We start from the raw sequence: 13,039 nt of genomic DNA, 5'->3' as shown, positions 1-13,039 counted from the left end.
TTGGTCTCCTTACTAAGGAAGGACATACCACCATTGAGGGAATGCAATGAAGGTTCACTGGTCTGGCTCCTGGGATTGTTGTATTTATTCATGGGCTGTGAGTGTTACTGAAATGGCCAGCATTTATTGCCTATCCCTAATTGCCCGAGAAGGTGGTTTTGAGCTACTTCCTTGAATATGACTGAGTGATTAGCCTGGCCATTTCATAGTGTAGTTAAGAGTCAACCACATTTCTGTGGGTCTGGAATCAACCAGATCGGGTAAGGACGGCAGATCTCCTTCCCTGAAGGAAATTAGTGAACCAGGTGGGTTTTTAGGACAATCCGTAGTTTCATGGTCACCAATATTGATCCTCGCTTTTTAATTGCAGTGGTGGGATTTGAATTCATGTCTCAGCATCATTAGTCCAGGCCTCTGGATTACTAGTTCAATAACAGAACCACTATTGTGCAGCACCCCCACTCTGCTCCATCTCCTCCTGTGAGGAGAGATTGAGTAGATTAGACCTATATTCCCTGGGGTTTAGAAGAAGGAGATGTGATCTGACTGAAACATCAATCCTTAAGGGACTTGGCAGGGTCGATGCTGAGAAAATGTTTCCCCTGTCTGGGCAATCTAGAACACCGGGTCACAGTCTCAGGATCAGGGATCAGACATTTAGGACTGAAATGAGGAGAAATTTCTTCACTGAAAGGGTTGTGAATCTTTGGAATTGTCTTCCCCAGGGAGCAGTGGATGCTCAGTCATTGAGTATATTTAAGACAGAGATTGATAGATTTTTGGGTACTGAGGGAATTAAGGGATATGGGATAGTGCGGGAAGGTGGAGTTGAGATCAGCCATGATCTGGGTGAATGGCAGAGCAGGTTCGAAGGGCCAAATGGCCTCCTCCAGCTCCTATTTCTTCTGTTCATTAAACCTCAGTCTGGTTCCTCTCGAGCTGCTGAGTGAGTGAATTAAATCTTTCTCGACAAATCACCAAGATACCAGATGACAAGTCATACCCGAAACATCATTTATTGGTTACAAATCACAACTTAGTTAAATCTGGACACACAGACACTTTATAAACATGTATAAACACATTTAAGTGTAATCAGAGTTATCCAGCAGTTCAGCACTAATAGGGAGAGTATTTCACAAAACAAGTAACAAAGATTAACCAGACGATTCAGTGATTGACTGTAAATCAACACTAATGGATGCTGAGTATTAATTACAGCAGGGACCGGAGTCTGAGCTAATAAATTGGTGAGTTTACTTGGAGTAATTCCTTCACTATCTGACATGTTAACAGTTGTGAACAGCCTGTCTGTCCAACAGCTCCAGTCTACGAGTGCTTAGAAACACACAGAGCTTAAACAGCCTCATTCTTGAGCTAAAGAACAGACTTTCTCCTGTCAATATAGAGTTACAGGATTGGCCTGTGATCTGTTTATTGTTCATCTTTTGTTCAGTACATTTACTGAGTGGATTTAAATTGAAAATGAGGTTTGAAGACATGATGGTCTATTCACACATGAATGAGAGATGCTGTGGGGCAGACGCTCAGTCCAAGAGGAGCAATTGACATCAGAAATAAACCCCAACTGTCAGAATGAACGTGGTTCAGTCCTGGCTATGATTAACAGCAGCAACAGCAGAATCCAACCCCTGTAATTGTCTGTGAACTCGCTGGTGTCTCAGTAGATAGGATGGCTGAGTGAATCCCTTCCTGCACACGGAGCAGATGAATGACCTCTCCCCAATGTGAATGAACTGGTGTGACACCAGGTGGGATGACTGAGTAAATCTCTTTCCACATACGGAGCAGGTGAATGGCCGCTCCCCAGTGTGAACACGCTGGTGCATCAGCAGGGTGGATGAATGAGTGAAACCCTTCCCACAATCAGTGCAGGTGAATGGCCTCTCCCCGGTGTGAATTCGTTGGTGTTTCAGCAGGTTCCCTGACAGACAGAATCTCTTCCCACAATCAGAGCAGGTGAATGGCCGCTCCCCAGTGTGAACTCGCTGGTGTGTCAGTAGGGCGGATGAACGAATGAACCCCTTCCCACACTCAGTGCAGGTGAACGGCCTCTCCCCAGTGTGAATTCGCTGGTGTGTCAGTAGGGTGGATGAACGAATGAATCCCTTCCCACAATCAGTACAGGTGAACGGCCTCTCCCCAGTGTGAATTCGCTGGTGTGTCAGCAGGTTTGATAACTGAGTGAATCCCTTCCCACACTCAATGCAGGTGAACGGCCGCTCCCCAGTGTGAACTCGCTGGTGTGTCAGTAGGGCGGATGAACGAATGAACCCCTTCCCACAATCAGTACAGGTGAACGGCCTCTCCCCAGTGTGAATTCGCTGGTGTGTCAGCAGGTTTGATAACTGAGTGAATCCCTTCCCACACTCAATGCAGGTGAACGGCCTCTCCCCAGTGTGAACTCGTTGGTGTGTCAGCAGGTTTGATAACTGAGTGAATCCCTTCCCACACTCAGTGCAGATGAACGGCCTCTCCTCAGTTTGACTGTGTCGATGAGTTTCCAGCTCAGACGTGTAATTTAATTCTTTCTCACGGTCCCCACATTTCCACAGCTTCTCCCCAGTGTGACTGCACTTGTGTCTCGACAGGCCAGCTGATCGGCTGAAGCCCCGTCCACACACACAACACGTGTACGGTTTCTCCACACTTTTTGCTTCCATGATCAAAGGCCGATGATATTCAGATCCTGATGAATCGAGTGACTGTCACATCTTGAGGTGATGTTTGATTTTCCTGTCCGCAAATCCTCCCTTTCTAATATCCTGTAACATGAAGTTACAACAGGAAAAAGGGAGTGAGAGAGAACCCACAAAAACACAAAGACAAGTTGTGAAATTGAGCTGAATGAATCTGGTAATTTGTGGGACCAGCACAGAGAGTGGGCGGGGCTTCAGGGTCCCAGTGAGCAGGAGAGAAAATCATTGACTCATTAATTTTATGCTCACTCTGCACACAGGGGCTGGAGAACTGAACCCAGGCACAGTAGAGGGAGGGAGAAAACTGGCAGAGGAGGAAAGAAATGGTGCAGATGGTGTCATGGGTTTGGATTTCAGCACAGGGAGGAGGGAGAGTGTGTGGGACTGCGATTTACAGCTTTGGGGAAACAAGAGGAATAAAATGTTCCATAGGATCTCGAATTGTCTGTTCTGAATTTCTATCCTGTACTGACAGTGATGACTTTTATTACCTCCTTTTACAGGGGATTAAGAGAGGATTTACACACATTGATTTGATGCTCACTCTGCACACAGGGGCTTTCGCACCATCTCTCCTGAAGGTGCTGGGGTCACTGTTTACATCCCACTGAACTGTAAGAAAGAATATCTTATTAGATGATATTAAAGATAGTATTATATTATAATAATATAACGAGAGACCGTTCACCTGCTCCATCTGTGGGAAGGAATTTAATCGATATCCAAAATGCTGAGACACCAGTGAGTTCACAAGTGACTGTAGCTGTTGCATTCTGTAATTATTGCTGCTGTTAATCACATCCAGGACTGAACCATATTCATTCTGACAGTGGGGTTTATATCTGCTGTGTTAATATTCTTTATAGCTGGGGTGGAGTTTAATATTCCAGCAATTGGTTTGCTTTACTTTGTAACTTTTACTCTTCAAATAAAGTAGCTCCCTTTGGGCTATTCACAGGGTTTTGTGGGATGAAACCAAACAGTGATTTACTTGTAATTTTTGCAATTTTGTATATTATATTCACTGCTCACAATGAGATCTGTTCTACATTGGGAAGACCAAACACAGATAGGGTGATCACTTTGAGAAACATCTCCATTCAGTCTGCAAGCGTGTTCCTGAGTTTCCAGTCACTTCCCATTTTAATTCTCCGTCCCACTCCCACTCTGACCACTCTGTCCTCGGCCTCAAGCCCTGTTCCAATGGGAGCTCGAGGAACAGGACTTGACAACCTTCCGGACTCAACATTGAGTTCAGCAGTTTCTGTAACAACAGACAGTTGTCAGGATCTGGAACGCTCCACCTGAAAAAGGTGGTTGAACCTGATTCAATCAGTCATTTTAAAAGGGAGTTGACAGGTATTTGAGAATGAGGAACTTACAGGCTTACAAACAATAAGTGGGTGTGTGGGACTAAGCACAACTGCTCTTTCAAAGGGCCAGCACAAGCACAAAGGGTTGAATGGCCTCCTTCTGTGCTGTAAATTTCTATGATTCTCGGAGTTGGCCATTTAGCCCCTCGAGCCTGTTCCACCAGGAAATGAGATCATGGTTGATCTGTGATCTAACTCTGTATACCCGACTTTTGTCCCATTTCCATTAATACCTTTGGTTAACAAAGATCTATCAATGTCAGATTTAACATTAACATTGATCTCGCATCAACTGCTGTTTGAAGAAGAGAGTTTAAAATTTCTACCACCTTTTGTGTGTAGAAATGTTTCCTAACTTCACTCCTGAAAGGTCTGGCTCTCACTTTTACTCTGCACCTCCTAGTTCGACACTCCAGAACATCCAGCCCACGGGTCAGAATCCAGCCTGCCAATGGTTTCCACCTGACCTGCCAAAACATTCAGTGACTGACCATGGTTACAGCTCCTTTACCAACATGGCGGAGACACGTCACTGCACATGTCCTCCTTTACCAAGATGACAGATAAGCTTCAGTACCTGATATTTTGGCTCCTTTAGTGAGATGGCGGTGCCCGGGCTGAGCTGCTTCTCTGCTGGCGCTTCCCGCCCAAACTCCATATCCAATGCAGCCTTCCCGGCCGTGAGCTCAGGACCCAGGCCAAGCACTGGCTCTGCCTGCGTATGTACTCAGCCTGGGCCTCAGGCTCTTCATCACCGTCTGAGGAGGTGCAGGCCCAGCAGCAAGGTGCAGTGGTAACCAGGCCCTGGGAGCAGGCTGCCGGGGTGACCGGGCCCTGGGAGCAGGGTGCCAGGGTCCTGGGAGCGGAGCAGAGACCGACACGGAGACAGAGGCCGGCAGACATGGAGCGAGAGAGAGAGAGCGGGGGAGGGGGAGAGAGAGAGCGGGGGAGGGAGAGAGAGAGAGCGGGGGAGGGAGAGAGAGAGAGCGGGGGAGGGAGAGTGAGAGAGAGAGAGCGGGGGAGGGAGAGTGAGAGAGAGAGAGCGGGGGAGGGAGAGAGCGGGGGAGACAGAGTGAGAGAGAGAGAGCGGGGGAGTGAGAGAGAGAGCGAGAGCGGGAGAGAGAGAGAGGGAGAGAAAGAGAGGGAGAGAAAGAGAGAGCGGAAGAGAGGGAGCGCGGCGAGGGTGAGAGAGAAAACGCTGGGGGGGGGGGAAGAGAGAGAGAGCGGGGGCGGCAGGGAAAGAGAGAACAGGAGAGAGAGAGCGGGGGCGGCGGGGAAAGAGAGAACAGGAGAGAGAGAGAGAGAGAGAGAGGGGGAGGGAGAGAGAGAGAGGGGGGGAGGGAGAGAGAGCGGGGGAGGGAGAGAGAGCGGGGGAGGGAGAGAGCAGGGAAAGAGAGAGAGAGAGAGAGAGCGGGGGAGTGAGAGAGAGAGCGAGAGCGCACGGGAGAGAGAGCGAGAGCACACGGGAGAGAGAGAGAGAGGGAGAGAGAGAGAGTGAGGGGGGAAAGAGAGAGAGAGAGGGGGAGAGTGAGTGGGGAAAGAGAGAGAGAGAGTGAGCGGGGAAAGAGAGAGCGCGGGAGAGACAGTGAGAGAGAGTGAGAGAGAGAGCGGGGGAGAGAGAGCGAGAGAGAGAGCGAGAGAGAGAGTGAGAGAGAGAGGGGGTGTGAGAGAGAGAGCGGGGGAGAGAGAGAGAGAGAGAGGGGGGGAGAGAGAGTGAGAGAGAGAACGGGGAGAGAGAGAGAGAGAGAGAGCAGGGGAGAGAGAGTAAGAGAGCGGGAGAGAGAGAGGGAGAGAGAGAGAGAGCGGGAGAGAGAGAGAGAGAGCGGGAGAGAGAGAGAGAGAGAGAGAGCGGGAGAGAGAGAGAGAGAGGGAGAGCGGGAGAGGGAGAGGGAGAGCGGGAGAGGGAGAGCGGGAGAGGGAGAGCGGGAGAGGGAGAGCGGGAGAGGGAGAGCGGGAGAGGGAGAGCGGGAGCGAGAGAGAGAGAGGGAGAGGGAGAGCGGGAGAGGGAGAGCGGGAGAGCGGGAGAGGGAGAGCGGGAGAGCGGGAGAGGGAGAGCGGGAGAGGGAGAGCGGGAGAGGGAGAGCGGGAGAGGGAGAGGGAGAGCGGGAGAGGGAGAGCGGGAGAGGGAGAGCGGGAGAGGGAGAGCGGGAGAGGGAGAGCGGGAGAGGGAGAGCGGGAGAGGGAGAGCGGGAGAGGGAGAGCGGGAGAGGGAGAGCGGGAGAGGGAGAGCGGGAGAGGGAGAGGGAGAGGGAGAGGGAGAGCGGGAGAGGGAGAGGGAGAGCGGGAGAGGGAGAGGGAGAGGGAGAGCGGGAGAGGGAGAGCGGGAGAGGGAGAGCGGGAGAGGGAGAGCGGGAGAGGGAGAGGGAGAGCGGGAGAGGGAGAGCGGGAGAGGGAGAGCGGGAGAGGGAGAGAGAGAGCGGGAGAGAGAGAGCGGGAGAGAGAGAGCGGGAGAGAGAGAGCGGGAGCGGGAGAGAGAGAGCGGGAGAGAGAGAGCGGGAGAGAGAGCGGGAGCTGGAGGGAGAGGGAGAGAGAGAGAGATTGGGAGAGAGAGAGAGAGAGCGGGAGAGAGAGAGAGAGAGCGAGCGGGAGAGACAGAGAAAGGGAGAGACAAAGGGAGAGAGGGAGCGCGGCGAGCGAGAGAAAGAGCGGGGGGATGGGGAAGAGAGAGAGAGCAGGGGGGGAAAGAGAGAGAGAGAACGGGGGAGAGAGAGAGAGAGAGAGCGAGAGAGAGACGCAGTGGTTAGCACCGCAGCCTCACAGCTCCAGGGTCCTGGCTTCGAATCTGGGTCCTGCCTGTGCGGAGTTTGCAAGTTCTTCCTGTGACCGCGTGGGTTTTCGCTGGATGCTCCGGTTTCCTCCCACAGCCAAAGACTTGCAGGTTGATAGGTAAGTTGGCCATTGTAAATTGCCCCAAGTGTAGGTAGGTGGTAGGGAATATGGGGTTACTGCAGGGTTAGTGTAAATGGGTGGTTGTTGCTTGCCACAGACTCGGTGGGCCAAAGGGCCTGGTTCAGTGCTGTATCTCTAAATAAAGGAGAGAGAGCAGGAGACAGGGAGAGTGCGAGATCAAGATCTCTCCTCACAAATGGAATCTATCTGGAATTCTCTGCATCGCTACATCAAGTGTGCAGGCAGACAATGTCTGCTACTGCAAGCAAAAACCATGCCAGGTAACTCACTAAATCAGTGTTCAACGTTGTGTTGGGAAAGTAAGTTAATACATTAGTTTCCTCATTTAAAGCTTATTCACAAAAATGCACATTTTTGTTATATTGATGAACAGTCAAATAAATTTCTAATACCTTTACCTTTCCGAAAGTTGCTCACCTCCGGCCCCGATGCAGGACAACATTTAGAATGTAGCCCCTAATGCGTAAAGGCTGGACATTCCTAATCTATACTATCAGTTCTAACATCCTGAAAATGTCCAGGTTGTCAGAAGGGATAGAGAGAGGCAATATATGCTTAATGGCACAGTTCTAAAGAGTGTGCAGGGACAGAGGGACCTGGGGGTTCATATGTATAGATCATTGAAGGTGGCAGGACATATTGAGAACAGTTAGCAAAGAATACGGGACAAAAACAAGAAATGCTGGAATCACTCAGCAGGTCTGGCAGCACCTGTGGAAAGAGAAGCAGAGTTAACGTTTCAGGTCAGTGACCCTTCTTCGGAAGAATACGGGATCTTGAGTTTGATAAATAGAGGTACTGAGTGCAAAAGCAGGGAAGTTAAGGGGAACTTTTATAAAACTATGGTTCAGCCACAACTAGAGTATTACATCCAGTTCTGATCACCACACTTTAGGAAGGATGAGAAGGTCCTTGAGAGAGTGTCGAGGAGATTTACCAGAATGGTTCCAGGGATGAGGGAATTTAGCTACAAGGTTAGGTTGGAGAAGCTGGGATTGTTCTCCTTGGAACGCGGGACTGGGAGCTTCTTATTGGGGGTGTTGAGGCCTACACCGGATGTTTCTGAAGCCTCCCTGCACATTCACCAGCTTCATTCTTCCCCTGCACTCGGCGATTTCTCACCCACTGAGGATCTGACACGACTGCTTCCGTCCAGCTCGAGCACCTTCACTGCCTTTGATTCTGTGAGCAACTCGTGCAATAAAACAAAAGCAAAGTCCTGCAGATGCTGGAAATCTGAAATAAAAGGAGAAAATGCTGGAAATACTCAGCAGGTCTCAGTGAAGAGAGAAACATATTTAATGTTTCAGGCACATCAAACAGCCGGTGCCTGCAGCCTGGAACTCGGAGTGGGAGGAGGAGGAAGAATGAGGAGAGACAATATAGTCCAACACTCACAGCAACCTACAATCCACCGACATTACCGGGATAGGGAGACAGAGTTTAGAAACACTCAGCAACACAACTCCAGTAAAAGATCCCAGGAGGAAAAGAGGGAGCAGTGTGTGTACCTGCCCTGATATCCCCCTCCCCAGGCCTGTCAGTCAAACCCCCCACTCCTCCCAGTCCACAGCTCAGCCTATCAGCTTCCCGCACCTTGAGCCAGCCCTGCCCAGGTGTGGCCCAGTCCAAGGGGAGTCTTTGTGGAAGCAGGGAGTGGGGGAGGGGGGACCTCCTGCCCTGTGCTGTGTCCCAAATGGTTCCTCCCTCCCTCCCCTCCCCCAGGCCCCTTTATAACTGAGCTCAGTTTCCCGCAGCTGCCGCCCGCTCGGTGCAAACACAGGACCGGGAGTTTGTTATCGGGGGTGTTGAGGCCTACACCGGGTGTTTCTGAAGCCTCCCCGCCCACCAGCCGCCACTTACCGGCTGCAGAAACGTCTCTCCGCCGCCTTCACCCTCTGGCTTGAAACACTAGTCCGCAATGCGCCTGCGCACCCGGGACTTAACCTCTGACCTCACAATGTCCGTGTGATTAACGGCAGCTGCGGACCAATAGGAAGAGGGGGCGGGGCAGGAGGACAGATTCTGCGCAGTTCCTCCCTCATTTGCTTCTCTTTGAAAGCCCGAGGATGAATCCATCAGCATCCGGGACCTGTCAGCCCGCAGCTCCATTAGTTCCTTTTCATAAAACTGTCTCATTCCCTTTGAAATGTTTCAATTAAACCTGCCTCCACCACACTCTCAGACAGTGCATTCCACACATTAACCACTCGCTGGCTGGAAAAGTTTTTCCTCATGTTATTTTTGTTTCTTTTCCCAATTACTTTCAATCTGTTCCCTCTCGTCCTCCATCCTTTCACCAGTGGGAACAGTTTCTCTCCATCTACTCGGTTTGACCTGATGCCATGAGACATCATGGGGTCCGGAGCCCATGTTGAGGACGTCTCGGGCAACTCCCTCCTGACTGTATAACACTGTGCCGTCACCTCTGCTGAGTCTGTCCTGCTGGTGGGACACCTAGGGATGGTGATGGCAGTGTCTGGGACATTGTCTCTAAGGTATGATTCTCTGTCCAGACCCCTCATGATTTTGAATACCTCGACCTAATCACCTCTCAGCCTTCTCTTCAAGGAAAACAGCACACTTTTTCTTCTTTATCGTAATCTCTACCTCTTTTATAATCCAGGGAGCTCTGGATTTATTTGCCCAAACTTTCCACTTCGAGGGAACATATGTTGACTGTGCCCGAACTCTCTCTTTTTTGAAGGTAACCCATTGTTCAGCTATCAGGTTTCCTGGCAACTTTTGAATCTCATTTATTCAGCCAGCTCCATTCTTACCCCATTGAAGTTGTCTTTCCCCAGTTAATTACTCTTACTCTGGATTGTTCTTGGTCCTTTTCTATGGTCAGCCTAAATCTTATGATACAATGATCAATCTCCCCGACATGCTCCCCAACTGATACTTGATCCACTTGGCCCACCTCATTCTCAAGAACCAGGTCCAGGAATGCCTCCTTTCTCATTGGACTAGCAACATACTGTTTTGGAAAACTTTCCTGAACAACTCGAAGAACACTTGCCCCTCACTGCCCTTTACGCTACTACTATCCCACGATATGTTTGAATCAAATCGCCCATTAGAACTACCCTATATTTTTTGCACCTCTCTGTAATGTCCTTGCATTTTTTTCTCCTCCACGTTCTTCCCACTAGCTGGTGGGCTCTTGACAACACTGAGCAATGTAAATGCACCTTTTTTGTTCCTTCGTTCGAGCCAAATTGATTCTGTTCTTGACCCCGTTGGGACATCCTTTTTCTCCAACACTGCAATGTTCTCATTAATCAATACTCCACCGCCCCTTTCCCTTTCCTTTCTTTGCTGAACACCTTGTATCCAGGAATATTTAACACCCAGTCCTGCCCTTCTTTGAGCCAGGTCTCTGTTCTAGCCACAAGATCATATTTCCACATGGCAATCTGCACGTGTACCTCACCAATCTTATTAACCACACTCTGTGCATTCACATACATGCACATTAACCCTGATTTAGACTTTATTACTTTCTCCCTGACTCTGACCCCACCTTGTAACTTGCTATTCCCTACTCGAGTGCCATCGATCTCTCCCAGTATTCTGTGCACCTTGGTGTTCCGGTCTGATATTTTCCCCTGGTTCCCATACCCCTGACAAGTTACCAGTTTTGCTTCCCTCCAATCTGAGCTCCCTCTCAGGTTTCCATCCCCTTACCAATCTAGTTTAAACCCTCCCCAACAGCACGAGTAATCTCCCTGTGAGGATATTAGTCCCATTCCTGCTTCGATGCAATCCGTCCATCTTGTACAGGTCCCACCTGTCCCAGTGCCTCAGAAATCTGATGCCCTCCCTCCCACACCAGTTCTCCAATCACCTGTTCAATCAGTCAATTCTCTTATTACTTTGCTCACTTGCACATGGGAGTGGGAGTAATCCTCAGATAACTGCTTTTGAGGCCCTGCTTTTTTAATCTCCTTCCTAGTTCCCTAAAATTTGTTGTCAGGACCTCATTTACCCTTTCCATCTATGTTAATGGTGCCAACGTGGACCACGACCTCTGGCTGTTCACCTTCCCCCAGATCAATGACCTGTAGCCGTACCGTGACATCCTTGATCCTGGCACCAGGGAGGCAACACACCATCCTGGAGTCCGATCTACGGCTGCAGAAAGGCTTCTGTGTTCCCCTGACTAATGGAAGCCCCATCACTACTGTTCTTCCACTCTTCCTCCTCCCCTCCTGTGCAGCTGAGCCACCTGTGGAGCCACAAACTTGGCTCTGTCTGCACTCCTCTGAGGAACCATCACCCACACCAGTATCCAAAATGGAAAACCGATTAGCAAGTGAGATCATATCAGGGGACTCCTGCACTACCTGCCTGGTTCTCTTAGACTGTCTGTCGGTTACCCATTCCTTATCCTCCTGCATGCTTCTAACCTGTGGTGTGATCACCTCCCTAAACCTGCTATCCATGTAGTTCTCTGCATTGTGGATGCACCACAGTGACTCCAGCCACTGCTCGAGCTCCAAACCCTAGAGCTCAAGCTTGTGCAGCCGGTGACACTTCCTGCAGATATGTTTGTCTGGGACACATGGTGCGTCCATGACATCCCACATGTCACAAGCTGTGCATTGCACTCAGCCAAGCTGCACTGCCGTACCTTAACTTACCAGACTACTTAGAAGTAGAATATGTGACCAGTTACTCAACCAACCAGCACCTTTCACTGCACAGAAACAAGAACCAAATACTGGAAGACAAAAAAGTAGAAAAAAGGAACACCTCCTCTCCCCTTCACTGAACTCACCACTCAGCAAACACATACCTCCATACTCTGTTTACAATCTGCACTCCTTATCAATCTTTTAGTCATTCTTTACTGTTTTTCTATATTCTGTCCAACATTCTGATCTGCCACCCATCTTTGTGCAATTATCTGCTTTTCCTTCAATTTTGATATGACCATGAACATTTCCAGTAAACCATGGATAGTGAGTCCTCCCCACTCCGAATCCTGTTCATACTGAGAATCCCAGGGTGGAGAGCTGAGATATCCTGTCTCAAAACACAGTCACAGAGACACAGCATCATTTACAGCACAGAACAAGGCCATTTGGCCCATCAATTCCATGTCAGCTCTCCAGGGAGCAATCCACTCAGTCCCACTGCCCCACATCAGCCCACAGCCCTGCAAGTTTATTTCCTTCAAGTGACCATCCAGTTTCCTTTGAAAATCATTGATTATTTCCACTTCCACCACACACATTGGCAGCAAGTTCCAGGTCAGAACCACTTGCTGCAGAAGAAGTTCTTCCTCACATTCCTGCTTCAACTCTTACTCAAAACCTTCAATCTGTGTTCCCTAGTTCTTGTACCATTAGTTCATGGGAACAGTTTTTCTTTGTCTAATTTATCAAAGTCTCTCAGAATCTTGTGCATTTCTATGAAATTTTCCCTCAATCTCCTTTGCTCCAAGGAGAATAACCCCAACTTCTCCAACCTACCCTTGTGAACTCTCTGCTGTGTCAGCAGGTGGGATAACTGAGTGAATCCCTTCCCACACACACAGCAGGTGAACGGCCTCTCCCCAGTGTGAACTTGCTGGTGTGTCAGCAGGTGGGATAACAGTGAATCCCTTCCCACACACGGAGCCGGTGAACGGCCTCTCCCCAGTGTGACTGAGTTAATGAATATCCAGCTTTGATGGAGAACCGAATCCCTTCCCACAGTCCCCACATTTCCATGGTTTCTCCAAGGCGAGGTTGTCCTTGTGTCTCTCCAGGTTGGATGATCAATTGAAGCCTCATCCACACACAGAACACGTGTACGGATTCTCCCCGTTGTGAATGGTGTGATGTTTTTTCAGTCTGTGGAACTGGTTAAAGCTCTTTCCACAGTCAGTCACTGGAACACTCTCACTCGGGTGTGTGTGCGTCTCGGTGCTTTTCCAGTCACACTGATGTTTGAAATCTTTTCCCACAGGCAGAACAGACAAACATTTCTCCTTCCACATTCAAAGGCCGATGATATTCAGGTCCTGATGAATCGAGTGTTTCCGTC

The 13,039-nt window shown here is 49.7% G+C and overlaps 1 pseudogene; it reads right to left on the bottom strand.

The window, feature by feature from the left end:
* Nucleotides 1–13,039, bottom strand: part of LOC137349408 (zinc finger protein 585A-like) — a 229,568-nt pseudogene that overhangs the window by 92,035 nt on the left and 124,494 nt on the right.

This window comes from Heterodontus francisci, chromosome 34, assembly GCF_036365525.1.
Source record: "Heterodontus francisci isolate sHetFra1 chromosome 34, sHetFra1.hap1, whole genome shotgun sequence".
Lineage (NCBI taxonomy): Eukaryota > Metazoa > Chordata > Chondrichthyes > Heterodontiformes > Heterodontidae > Heterodontus > Heterodontus francisci.
This window is presented reverse-complemented; position numbering and strand designations above follow the sequence as displayed.